Here is an 11824-nt window from a genome sequence, read left to right on the forward strand (position 1 = left end):
GCTATTAAGCCATGAAAAGATATGAAGGAAATTTAAATGAATATTAATAAGTCAAAAAAAGCCAATTTGAAAAGGCTACATAGTGTATTATTTTAACTAGGTCACACTTGGGGAAAGGCAAAACCATGGAGACAGTGAAAACATCAGTGGCTTTCAGAGATTGGTAGGGAGGGAGGGATGAACAGGCAGAGCACAGAGGAATATTGAGGACAGTGAAACTACCCTGTGTGACATCATAATGGCAGATACATGTCATTACACATTTGTTAAAACCCACAGAATGTAAACACTGAGGAAAAACCCTAAGTAAACCATAGGCATGGGGGCAGAGTGATGTTTCAATCAATGTAGGTCCATCGATTATAACAAATGTATCATTGTGGAGCTGGGTGTGATAGTTGGGAAGGCGATGCAGGTGTCAGGGCAGCAGGTCTATAGAAATTCTCTCTGTTTTCTGTTCAATTTTTCTGTGAACTTGAAACTGCTCAAAAATAAATCTTTTCCATTTTTTTTTTAAGTAAAACTACACCAATTGTGGGAAATTCAATGAAAGAGGTCATGCAGGGAACGTAACCGTCCAGTTACAGTCTGGCAGAGTCAGGAAAGCAGTTCATCGTAAGCGACCTTTGAGCTAAAAGCTGAAGCATAAATGGTGGAAATACCAATTGTGCTAAATGCTGTAACTTGACAAACCAAAGGGATCATATGTACAACATGAACCTGATACAGGACAACATACCAGTCCTACTTAAGACTGTTACCGTATGTGGCAAGTAATGCTTGTAATGCTAAGTTCACTCATGTGAAGTGTGCCTCAAATCTGGAAAAAGAAAACACGGGAAGGGGCCAAATATTGTCATGGTAACGGAAACACAAAGCACCCAGGCTAAAGGCTTTCTAATAAGGAAGAACAGCCAGCATTCGGTGAGTGTTCCTCCCATGGAAGTTGACATCTGTTATTCATTTGTTGATTCAAGCTTTGAAGAAAAGCAGCGTAATTGGAAATACTTCTATGTTCTGGGAAAACATAGAGTGGAAGACCTCTTAGTTCTTTTTAAATATTGATCCATTACTTTTAACATGTAGTACAAACTGGCTCTCTCCACTTTAAGAATGGACGAGAGAGTTTGGACAATATCAAGAGTCAATCATTTCATAGCTGTGAAAGATCAAAGTTGGTGTCTTGACTAAACAAGGAGAAAGGAGCTCTCTGATCATGAAGAGGACAGTTTTGAGGTGCTTGGGAAGAAGTAGAGAAAATGTATATTAAAGAGGAGGTGAAGAGGGCATCATAATGGGTAGATAATTACCACTGTATTGCCAATTTTAGAAAAGAAATAACAAGGTAAAGAAGAATGCCCATATAACTACCTAAATACCCATGCAGTGTATGGTTCAAAGCAAGAATATTGTAACAAACAGATGTGGATTTCAGTGTACCTTTGACCAATGATGAACTCTAAGACTTCAGGCAAGTTTCTGAGTCTCTCTACAACCCAAAGTCTTCATCTGTAAGACGGAAACATTATTAGGATGTACCTCATGGGTTTTTGGCAGAAGTGAGTACTTTAGTGGACACAGTTATGATCAATGTCTAGTGCACTAAAGCCACTCAGTAAATATTAATTATATTATTATTTTTTAATGGGGTAAGAAGCTCCCCCCAGCATAACAGATTTGCTATACAGCATTCCTGTTAATCTGTAATTCCCATTGGACCGCAAGAGTTTAAAGAAGTGCTAGAGGAAAGTCAGAATCCTTTGGTGAGTTGCCAGATAACTAAGAGAACAAAGGAAAATGTCAGACAGTGGTTTCCTGTCCCTGAGGAGTTCCATTTAACCTCTAGATGATCTTGGTATCCACATTACTGTATCATGCAAAGATGTGCTGAGGCCTGCACTCCCCCGTTTATGATCCTGTTGCAGCCCAAGGGGTGACTGACACTGGAAAGCATGAGAAGAGTTGGCTGGCGTGCCCACCCTCCTCACCTGGTTTCATATGCCCACCTGAGTCGCCATCCAATCCCATTTGAGAAAGCTCAGCTCTAGCCATGTTCTCCATTACTGCCATGTCTGAGGATACTTTGCTCTGTGCTCATAAAAGACAACAAAATTTCACCCATTATTCTTTGCAAGACCTCAACCAAGTTATATATGCAATCTGAGCTTCCGATGCCTCATCTCTAGTGCTGGGGAGGCTTGGGCAGGGCGCAAGCAAGGCCTGCCCAAGCAAGGATCAGAGGGCCCACTCAAGCTGGATGATTGGGGACAACCTCAATGAAGGGATTATTTACAGGGTTTGGGGAAACCAGCAAGAACTGGTAGAGGGACTACATGAGCAGTGGAGGGCCATTACCCATCTTAGACTCAGGGCTGGGAGAAGAATGGTCATCAGAACCCGAACAGGTAACTTGGCAGACAGGCTCATCTTTGCCTAAGAGATGCAGCCAACCCTTGGCAACTTCCCAGAAGAGTAAATTACTCTGAGTAAATTTATTAAAAATTATTTATTTATTATTTATTAAAATTATTAAAATTAATTTACTCCCAGAAGAGTAAATTAACTGCTTTTCTCCTGCTTCCATCTCTGTCAGTACTAAACTATTGGTCACACTCAAGTGGACAGAGAGCTTGTTGACTCCTTTGCTCCAGACCAGAGTCCTGGAAACATGGAACAAGGTAAGAGTGGGTCTGGGTTGGGAGCCAGGAGGTAAAGCAGAAGAAGCCCAAGAAACATCAGTATGAGCATGGAACAAGTCAGTGTGTAAGGTCACGGTCTTGAACATGATAGGAGAGCAGGGAACCTCCACCCCCGCAGCCTTCACAGAGAAACCCAGAACTCTGCAGCCCCAGTCCTTGCCCCACGCTCAACAGAGATCTCAACATACACATGCACACATGCACGTAACGCTCACGGCACGTCAGACTTTATATTTTCAAGTTTTCAATTTTGAGGTTTTGGCTGCACTGCCCTGCACATTCTTTCATGGAGTTTTTAGCCACCCAACTTCAGCCTGTCCTTGCAAAGTTTACCAGGCTCATGATCCCCTTTTGGTGTGCACCAAAGTGGAAGTTACCTCCCAATTATGTCAAACCTGCTTGGAGGGATACAAGTGTCAGCACCAGCTTTTGTCAGGTCCCAAAGGGGTGAAATCTCCTTATCCAAAAAAGAAGGGAAGTCTTGGGGGCCATCATCTCCAAAAGGCTTTGAGCACCCCAGGCGATGGAGCAGACATTCAGAGGGGGCACCAAGAGCTTGATCTCTGGAAAGAGGGCTCCTCTGGTTTAGAAACATGCGACATATCTGTTAGCCCGCCGAGCAACAAACCTTTGCTCTCTGGTCAGCCCGCTTCATTAAATTAGTTTTAAAGACAACCAATAAAAGGTGCCAGTCATTCTACTTAACTATGTGGCTAACCATCCATTATTAATCAGAGTGCATACTTCTGGAAGAGGAGATGGGGTCTCAGAGATCTGAGCTCGATAAGCCCCATAATGCAATAACCCACGTGCCTGGTATCTTGTGATAAATGCAGTGGTTGATCAGAGCTGCAGCCGAGAGATAGATGTTCTCTGTTCTCTCTCAATCCTCTCTCCCTCCTCCCTTGTGGTTCAGAATGGCTAAAGTACGTTCCATGGAAATATATCTTTATACCAGAAGTAAACAAGCAAATAAATCTTTGCTTGTAAATGTTTATTTGCAAGAGGCTAAACCCCGGGGATCTGTAAAAATCAGGAGAAGAAAGCACACTGAGCAAATCTGTTGTGTCCCTTTTCAGCCACATTTTCTTTAGAAGCAGGAGATTTCTCGTAGGACAAAGTCCTACAATCAGATTGGAAATGTAGGACATCTTTGCAGTTAGGCTCTGAGGTGACTGGAAAAGCATCTTACAGACCATGACATGTTTGGGTCCAAAGTGTCTTTCAGAATGCAGGTAAAAAGGTAAAGTCTCCCATTGAGCTAAATGTCTGCATATCCCATGCTGAGACATTTTGCAAACTGAAGGAAAACCGCAGAGTGTGTGGTTTGGGCATATCCCAAAGGGAGATGCTGTCTCATTTTCATATCTGCTCAATAATAAAAATGAAATATAACAGATTTTTTGTATAATCTCTCAGTCACTTGGTCTGGGGACCTCAACTTGCTTTACCAACGTTAGCCTGCTAATCCCCGCAGGAGCCCTAGGAGGTTGGCAGGCTCCCGTTGGTGCCATGTCAGGTGAGTTCAGGGATCGCTGCAGATGTAGTCACTGCTTGGGAGCCAGAGAAAGTGAGTTCTCCTCTACCCATTTTCCAATAATGGGTATCAAGGTATTATCACTGGGGCATTGGTAATGCTCCTGATGGGCATTTGAGGCCTGGGCAAAATGGACAGCTGAGTGTCCAGTTGTCTCTGACTCCTGAGAGGAAGAGAAGTGGGTTGGAATAAGGACAGACTGTTCACAGGGCCCATTAGTTCACAGCCTTGGTTGTCCACTGGCACCAATGGGGGACCTGCAGGAGTCACTGGTGTGACGGGGGGAGGGGGAGGTGTCTTGCTTCAGGAATTGTAATTTAATTAGCCTGGGGTGTGATCTGGGCCTGGAGAGTTTTTAGAGTACAAGAGGTGATTCTAATATAGATCTAATATTCTAAGATAGAAGTGATTCTCATAATTTCAGAGTACAAGAAGTGATTCTAATATAATGGTTCTGATGGTTGAGAACCATTTCCTAAAGTAAGGAGTCTGATGAGGAACTGCTCTTTTGGGGCGTTTTTGCTTTGGAAAGACCCAGTTTTGCTAGTGAACAGCAGATGTTCATCTGATGGAATTTTAAAGAAATGACCTGATCCAGTCTTTACAGTGATCTTGACCATGCCTGACAATCGTGTGCCTTGCACTGGGGGCTGTGCACTGATGTTTTCCAGACTGTTGGGCAATGTTTTGAAATAGATCTAGATGGTTACAACTGGCACCTTTTATTTAAAAAATAAAATAAAATAAAATAAAACTGGGGGCTCCTGGGTGGCTCGGTCAGTTAAGCATCTTACTCTTGATTTAGACTTGGGTCCTGATCTCAGGGTCATGAGTTGGAGCCCTGCCTTGGGCTCTGTGCTCATAGGGGAGTCTGCTTGAGATTTTCTCCCTTTCCTTCTCCCTCTGACTCTTCTCTTGCTTGCACATGCTCTCTCTCTCTCTCTCTCTCTTTTTCTCAAATAAATAAGTAAATAAAACATTTAAAAAATAAATATGTAAAGTTCTGACCTTTGATGTTAATAAAGCATTCTTGGGATGCATTTCTTCAGTTTTAGGTGGTTTCACAACTTTCTCCAAGCTCGTCCTGATATACCAAGTGGTGACTCAGAGCTCAAGTCCAGGTCCTGTCTGTCCGCAAACCTTGAGCTCCCTCTGCCATGCAGGATGCCCTTCCACCAATCAGCATCCAGACTCACACCAATGGTATTGGCATATCTTCAATTCCCCTTGCCTAGAAACACGAGTTAGAAAGACAGCCAGCTAACCAAGTAAAGTAAAAACAAAACAAAAAACCTAAAACCAAAAAACTCGCGACTGCTCCTTTAAACTTCTACCAAGTGAAGGAGGCTCACCTGCTTCCATCCCAGGGCTTCTCAGCCTTGGACCGGAAGGCTCTTCCTGCAGAGTCTGGTGCAACAGAGTTGAAGAGCACCTTAATTGTCCTGCCTGCCTGTGATGGCCCCATATGTTCTTGCAAATAGCACCTGGGGTACACTCAAGGTGAACAGATTCACAAAATATGAAAATGGGAATAGCTCATTCCTTCTGAAGAAGCACAACTTCCCCTAAGATACAGTCAAACCTAACTGGCTGTGAGTGAGTTCTGAGCATACTAAGCAGTGCTGAGATTTTTCAAAGTAAACCTTTTTTTTTTAAATTTTTATTTAAATTCAATTTAATTAACATAGAGTGCATTATTAATTTCAGAGGCAGAGCTCAGGGATTCGTCAGCCTTATATAATATCCAGTGCTTATCACGTCACATGCCCTCCTTAATGCCCATCACCCAGTTACCCCATCCCCCCACCCCTCTCCCCTCCAGCGACCCTCAGTTTGTTCCCTAGAGTTAGTCTTTTAGGGTTTGTCTCCCGCTCTGTTTTCATCTTAACTTATCTCTCCTTCTCTTCCCCTACATTCATCTGTTTTGTTTCTCAAAGTCCATTTTTAATTGGAGTACGACATCCATATAGGAAAGGGCATCAACCCTAAGGGCACAGCACTGGGAATCTCCACACACCGGACGCGCCCACATGACTATCACCGCACCAAGAAGGAATGCGGGACCGACAACCCAGAATCTCTTCACTTTCTCCTTTCTTGTCACTATCACCCAAAGGACTAACCACCGCCCTGACTTCTAACCATAATTTTTTGCCCTTAAAATTTTTAAATAAAAGGAATCATACTCTATTCTGTTGTGTTGGTCTTCTTACATTCAACATGGTATCAGTGAGGTTCACCCACATAGTTATGTGGTCATAGTTGGTTCATTGGTATCGACATTTAATATTCCACTGTATTAACACATGACAATGGATTAACCCACTCTTCTATATGACCACTTGAATGCTTTCCCATTTGAGACCATGGACTGAAACGTCCAACTGAACATCTTTCTGGTGAACACAGGTTTGCACCTCTCTTAATTATTGGAATTCTTGGATCAAAGATATGCCCAAATCAGTTTCAAAAGTTCCTTCAAAAGAAGAATGATTTCCAACATTTTACCTTTTATTTTTCCAGCAAGGACCATAAAAGTTCCTAATGTCTCACATCACTACAAAAACTTGGCGTTTTCTTTTTCATTTTAGCCATCCTGAGGTCACGTGTGTTGGTGTGTCTCTTTAGTGTTTATTGTGTATTTCTTTTAAAACAATTTCATTGAGGTACAACTTATGTATAAAAAACTATACCCACCTAAATTATACATTTCGATGAGCTTTGACATATGTGAGCATCCATAAAACCACTGCCACAATAAACACAGAGAATATTTCCATATCACAAAAGTTACCTCATGCCCCTCTGAATTTTCTAGAAAAAGATCTGAAGACAAAACGCTTCCCTTTCCAGTTCTACGGTGGTTTCTCTTTTGTCTCTGGGAGAGTTTCCCTTTTACTTCTCTTCCAGGCTGGTGTAGCCCCTGCTAGGTGTCTACAGGGCACAGTTCCCCCCAGCTCTTGACCTGGACAGCGCAGGCAGGAGACCCAGAGAGCATCGCATTAATTGCATTAGCTGTATTTAATTTTAGTTGATTTAAGCTTAAATATAAATATTCGCATATGGCCAGTAGCTACCATATTGTGCAAAACAGGTTTAGATTTTACTGAAAGTTTATTTCAGAATTACTGTATGCTACAGTCATGTGGACACTTTTCTCTGTTATACAAATGGATTTCATGGATTCTGAGTTGCTGGCAAGAATCAATGGCAAGCCCCTGGTTGTTTCTGTGATTTGCATTTAAGCCCCAAGGGCTGGCAATCAAACAGACCCTTGGTTGAGTATCATCCCTGGATCTGGAGCTGCGGTATGGTGAGCAAGCCCGCCCATCTCTCCACATTTCAGCTTCCTCAACCTCAAACCTGGTATAGGAAGTTACTTCATGAGTGTCTGACGCATCCTAAACCTGCAGTAAATCTGACTTGTGGCCCATACTCCCTTGATCTAATGCTGAGAAACATCCCTATCTCATAGAATTGTATTGTCAGGAAGCGCAGAGCATTACGAAAAGTGTGAAGTGTTATTCCCCGAGTTAGCATGCGTAAGAAGAAACAGTCACTTCCATGAGCTGAGGCCTCAGAAATAAAAATCTCCACCAGTGTTTGGTAAGCCTGATCTTACCAAAGTCTCTGAAAAAAAACCTTGGCTGAGAGCCATTCAGAAGAGCACCTGCTATCTGGCCAGCGGGAACAAGGGCAGCCACAGAAGGAAACCAGGACTCAGGTCAGGCCCCTCCCGTGGAACACACCTCTCCCCTCCTCCCCACCCTGCTCTGGCCCTTCACTCCCAGGAGGTCCAGGACAGGATCTTACTTGCTCGTACCTCATGGTCAGCTTCTCCTGGGAAGAGGTATCATTCACACTGGGGGGAAGGGCTCTGAGAATGGTGACCAGCCTCAGCAGTAGATACTAACTAGGTGCACGGGGAGGAGGCTACTGGCTGCTCTTGAGGGGTACGTGGGGAAAGAGAGAGACGGGAGGTAGAAAATAGGACCCCTGAGTGCCCACTGGGAGCCAGGCGTTGGTGGATTGCTTTCTTGACAATATGGTTCACCACTGTATTGACTGCTCAGTGGAATCCAGGGACAGAAACTGCACTAAACCACTGGACCCTTGCAGTCTAAATAGCATCACTGTTCCCATCTTACAGATGATCAATGTAAGGTTCGGAAAGGAAAAAATAATTTCCTGGGACTGCACAGCTGGCTGAGATGTGTGCCCAGGTCATTGTAGTGCTAGAATCTACACCCCAGATCACCATGTTGCTCTGCCCCTGTTTGCACATGTTTTCCTGCTTCACCCTCTCAGAAACTCTAGAAGGTAGATGCCACTGCCATTTATAGATGGAAAACAGACTTCAGAGTTGATATAACATCTCCCAAATTCAAAGACCTGGAACGCTGACAGCAAAACTAAGGTTTGGACCCAGCGATTTTGACTCTGCTTCCGGGACCCTGTCCATCACACTGTGTAGTGACAGCAAAGATCATGATAACAAGCATTATTAAAGACCTACATCCAGACCTCATTTTATCCTCATAAAAAGCAAAATAAAATATCTCTGCAATATCGTCCCCATTTACAGACAATGAAACCGAAGCACATCTTAAGTGCTTTGCAAGGGTGCACGGTAAATCGAGAAGTAGAATTTGAACCTGAACCATGTGGATCCAGGGTCACTTGCCAACCCCGACATGTGGGACCTCTCAGCCACAGGTGGAACAGCCTGCAGGACTAGGAGAATGTCTCTGGGCAGGTTCAAAAGCCACAGGGCGAAACAAACATCTGCAGAAGGAATAATAAAAAAGGACAACTGTGGTGGAAAGTGCTTTCAGAAGGGCAGCAAGTAAGTTCGTTAGCCAAGAAGGATTGCTCTGGTTCTTCACGGTCCACAAAATTACTTTGTTTTAATTCTAGCACACAAGACTGGCCTTGATCTAGCCACAGTGGAAATCACCCTAGTCTAGAATTGACACAAGGAGTTGATTTATTTTTATTGTTTGTTACAGCGTTTCAGTGCAATTTATTTAGGACCACTGTCTCTCACTCAGAGGCAAACTCATAATGCAAACACATTAATCTTGAGAGACAGTATCTTGGATACCAGCAGTTTGGATAATTAGATTGTTACTCTCAGCATGCATGGTCTGTTCATAAGCAACAAAGAAGCTTATCAGATTCGAATAACCCTTAGCAAATATTATACAAACTACTGTACACAAAGACATTCACAATTTGCAAAGAAAATTCCGTAACTTCTTCTCTTCTTCACCATGGGGAAGCCTAATATATTTTTTCCTTTAACTAGTGAAAGGCCATTCCTCTCATCAGCAGTCTGGCTAGAACATTTTTTATTGATTTTTCTAAAGGTTCTTCATTAAGGAAAATTTGAAATTAAAAACCAGGAGGAGTGTGACCCTGAAATCATCTGGGCTTCGATCCAAAGACAAGACCCATCAAAAATATTGGTAAATTTCTACTGATTAGTGTTAAGTTGAAGCCCTCAGACACCTCATGCCTTTTAGCCAATAGTGTTTACCATCAAGGTTTTTGAGTTCAGAGACCTCCAAGACCCTTGAAACAGAATGTTTTAAGTGATGAGGAGGGCTTGGCCCAAATTTTCAAGCTTCAACCACCCTTTCAGTTGGACATGATGAACGTCTTGGGGTTGAAAACCTCCTGCTACACCGCCACACTGTGGCCAACTCCAAGATGTGACTCTGTCTTTGACATGACAGTGGAGTATATGTTCAATGGAGATTCTCAGAGAATTCACATTCAGAGTTTCACAGGGTCAAGCACTCAGTGGTATAAAGTCATCAGAAACCCACAAATATCTAACATCCCAAAGATGCTCGGAGTGATGTCTCCCCCTCAGGGACTTCTAGCCCATGACTGGGACTTGACACTATAGAGTTCCAGCCCACTACCTTGGTTTTGTGGATTGGATCCAGATTTTGGTTCTTGTGAGTTGCCTCACTCTCTCCTCATCACCGTCTCTACCACTGACATCTGGTCTCTGACCCCAGACACCTGACCTGCGCCTATCAGATTCTAGGTTGCTTTGACTGATAATCATTTCTACCTAACTCAGCTGCTCTTGCACAATGTTCCACGAACAGGGAATCCTGAAAACCCTGTGGCCTCAAATATTTTCCTCAAATTCTGTCCTTGGAGGCAGAGAAAGCCCGGTGGGCAAGACTCTACGTCTGCCTCCAGCTTCAGCCTCCATCACAGGCCATCTGTAACTGACCTCTTTAAGGTTATGCTCGAACAAAAGGATGCTGATGCCACCATGAAATGCTCGACAATGCTGAGCCAGGGAAAATGGCAAGGCCAAAAGGAGATAAAGGTAGCCTACACTCTCCTTCTGACCTCATTCTCAGGCTTGTATACTTCTCCCTGTGCATTTACATCCAAATATGAAGATGTCATGTCTTTCCATTTGTCTTGTCATTGCTGCGAGTGTCCATTGTCATCATCTCTAGAACTGCCCCCCACCCCCATTTCTCATTTGCTTTTGCACCTCTGTTCAGCCATTTCCCAACATGGAAGGCTGTCCTCCTGCCACAGTATCTCTCCCAAGAAGGAAAGAGTCCTCCTCTGTGTTCACTTAGCACAATGCTCATATATCCCTGCCTGGAGCCCAGTGCATACATGTGCCAAACCTTGATTCCCAGCCCAAGGTGGGTTTGCTTTTCCTAACCTCTAAGAAGGGTATGATGCTATTTAACTCACAGTGGAGAATTGTGTAAGAATTGTTGTAAGAACTAGGAGAGATGCCATATATACAAGTGTCAAGTGGGGTATTCACTGCACAGATATGTTAATAAATCAGTGCCCTTTTCCTCTGCATGACTTTGAACTATTACAGGGCAAGGAATGGACCTCAGTAGCAGTTTGATGGACATACATATTACTTACTGATGGTTTACTATGTGCAGGGGGCTGTTACATTTCCTATCTCATTTAAGCCTCACAAGAAACCCATGAGATAAATTCCATTTATTAGCCTCATTTTGAAAACGAGAAAACTCAGGTGCAGGAAGGTTACGTAGTTGTCCAAGTTTACACAGATAGTCAAGCTGGGATGCAGTCAGGTTGGCTGTCTCCCGAACCTGAGCATATAGGTTTGTCTGTTGCCTTTAGTGACAGGTTATTAAGTATTTGTTGTGCAGAAGTTTCAGCTACAAGGACCACCTCCTTTCAAAGATTGCTCCTGCCCACAGTGATTTCTCCTTTCTCTGGAATCTTTCTTGCACACTCAGTGCTTCTCATTAAGAGACTAATCACTTTCATATTCAATGTTTCTTGTGCCTCCCACCCAGCTCTCCCCAGCTACACTGTAACCTCCTGGCCCGGAACACAGTAGCTACCAAATACGTGTTTATCAAATGGGTGGTGACTGGCATGGCTGTCATTTTTATGGAATCTATAAGTCTGAAAACTCATGATGAAAACAACAGTATTCATTCATTCTTCCGTTCAGCCATCAAAGCGCCTACAGTATCTTAGACAAGTCAAGGAAAATTATGACCTTGGAAATGGGCAAAAAGTTTTGATTACTAGGTCTCCTCTCTAGCACATC

The 11824-nt window shown here is 43.3% G+C and overlaps 1 long non-coding RNA gene across 1 annotated transcript; it reads left to right on the plus strand.

Annotated features, from left to right (window-relative positions):
• Nucleotides 1–315: 315 nt before the first annotated feature.
• LOC309846262 lies at nucleotides 316–6407 on the plus strand. The gene is made up of 4 exons (XR_014301820.1): nucleotides 316–924; nucleotides 2594–2678; nucleotides 5286–5439; nucleotides 6174–6407. It is a non-coding gene; the product is annotated as an uncharacterized lncRNA (long non-coding RNA).
• The last annotated feature ends 5417 nt before the right edge of the window (nucleotides 6408–11824 follow it).

The sequence above is a fragment of the Mustela nivalis genome (genome assembly GCF_964662115.1).
Source record: "Mustela nivalis genome assembly, chromosome: 13".
In the NCBI taxonomy this organism is placed as follows: Eukaryota; Metazoa; Chordata; class Mammalia; order Carnivora; family Mustelidae; genus Mustela; species Mustela nivalis.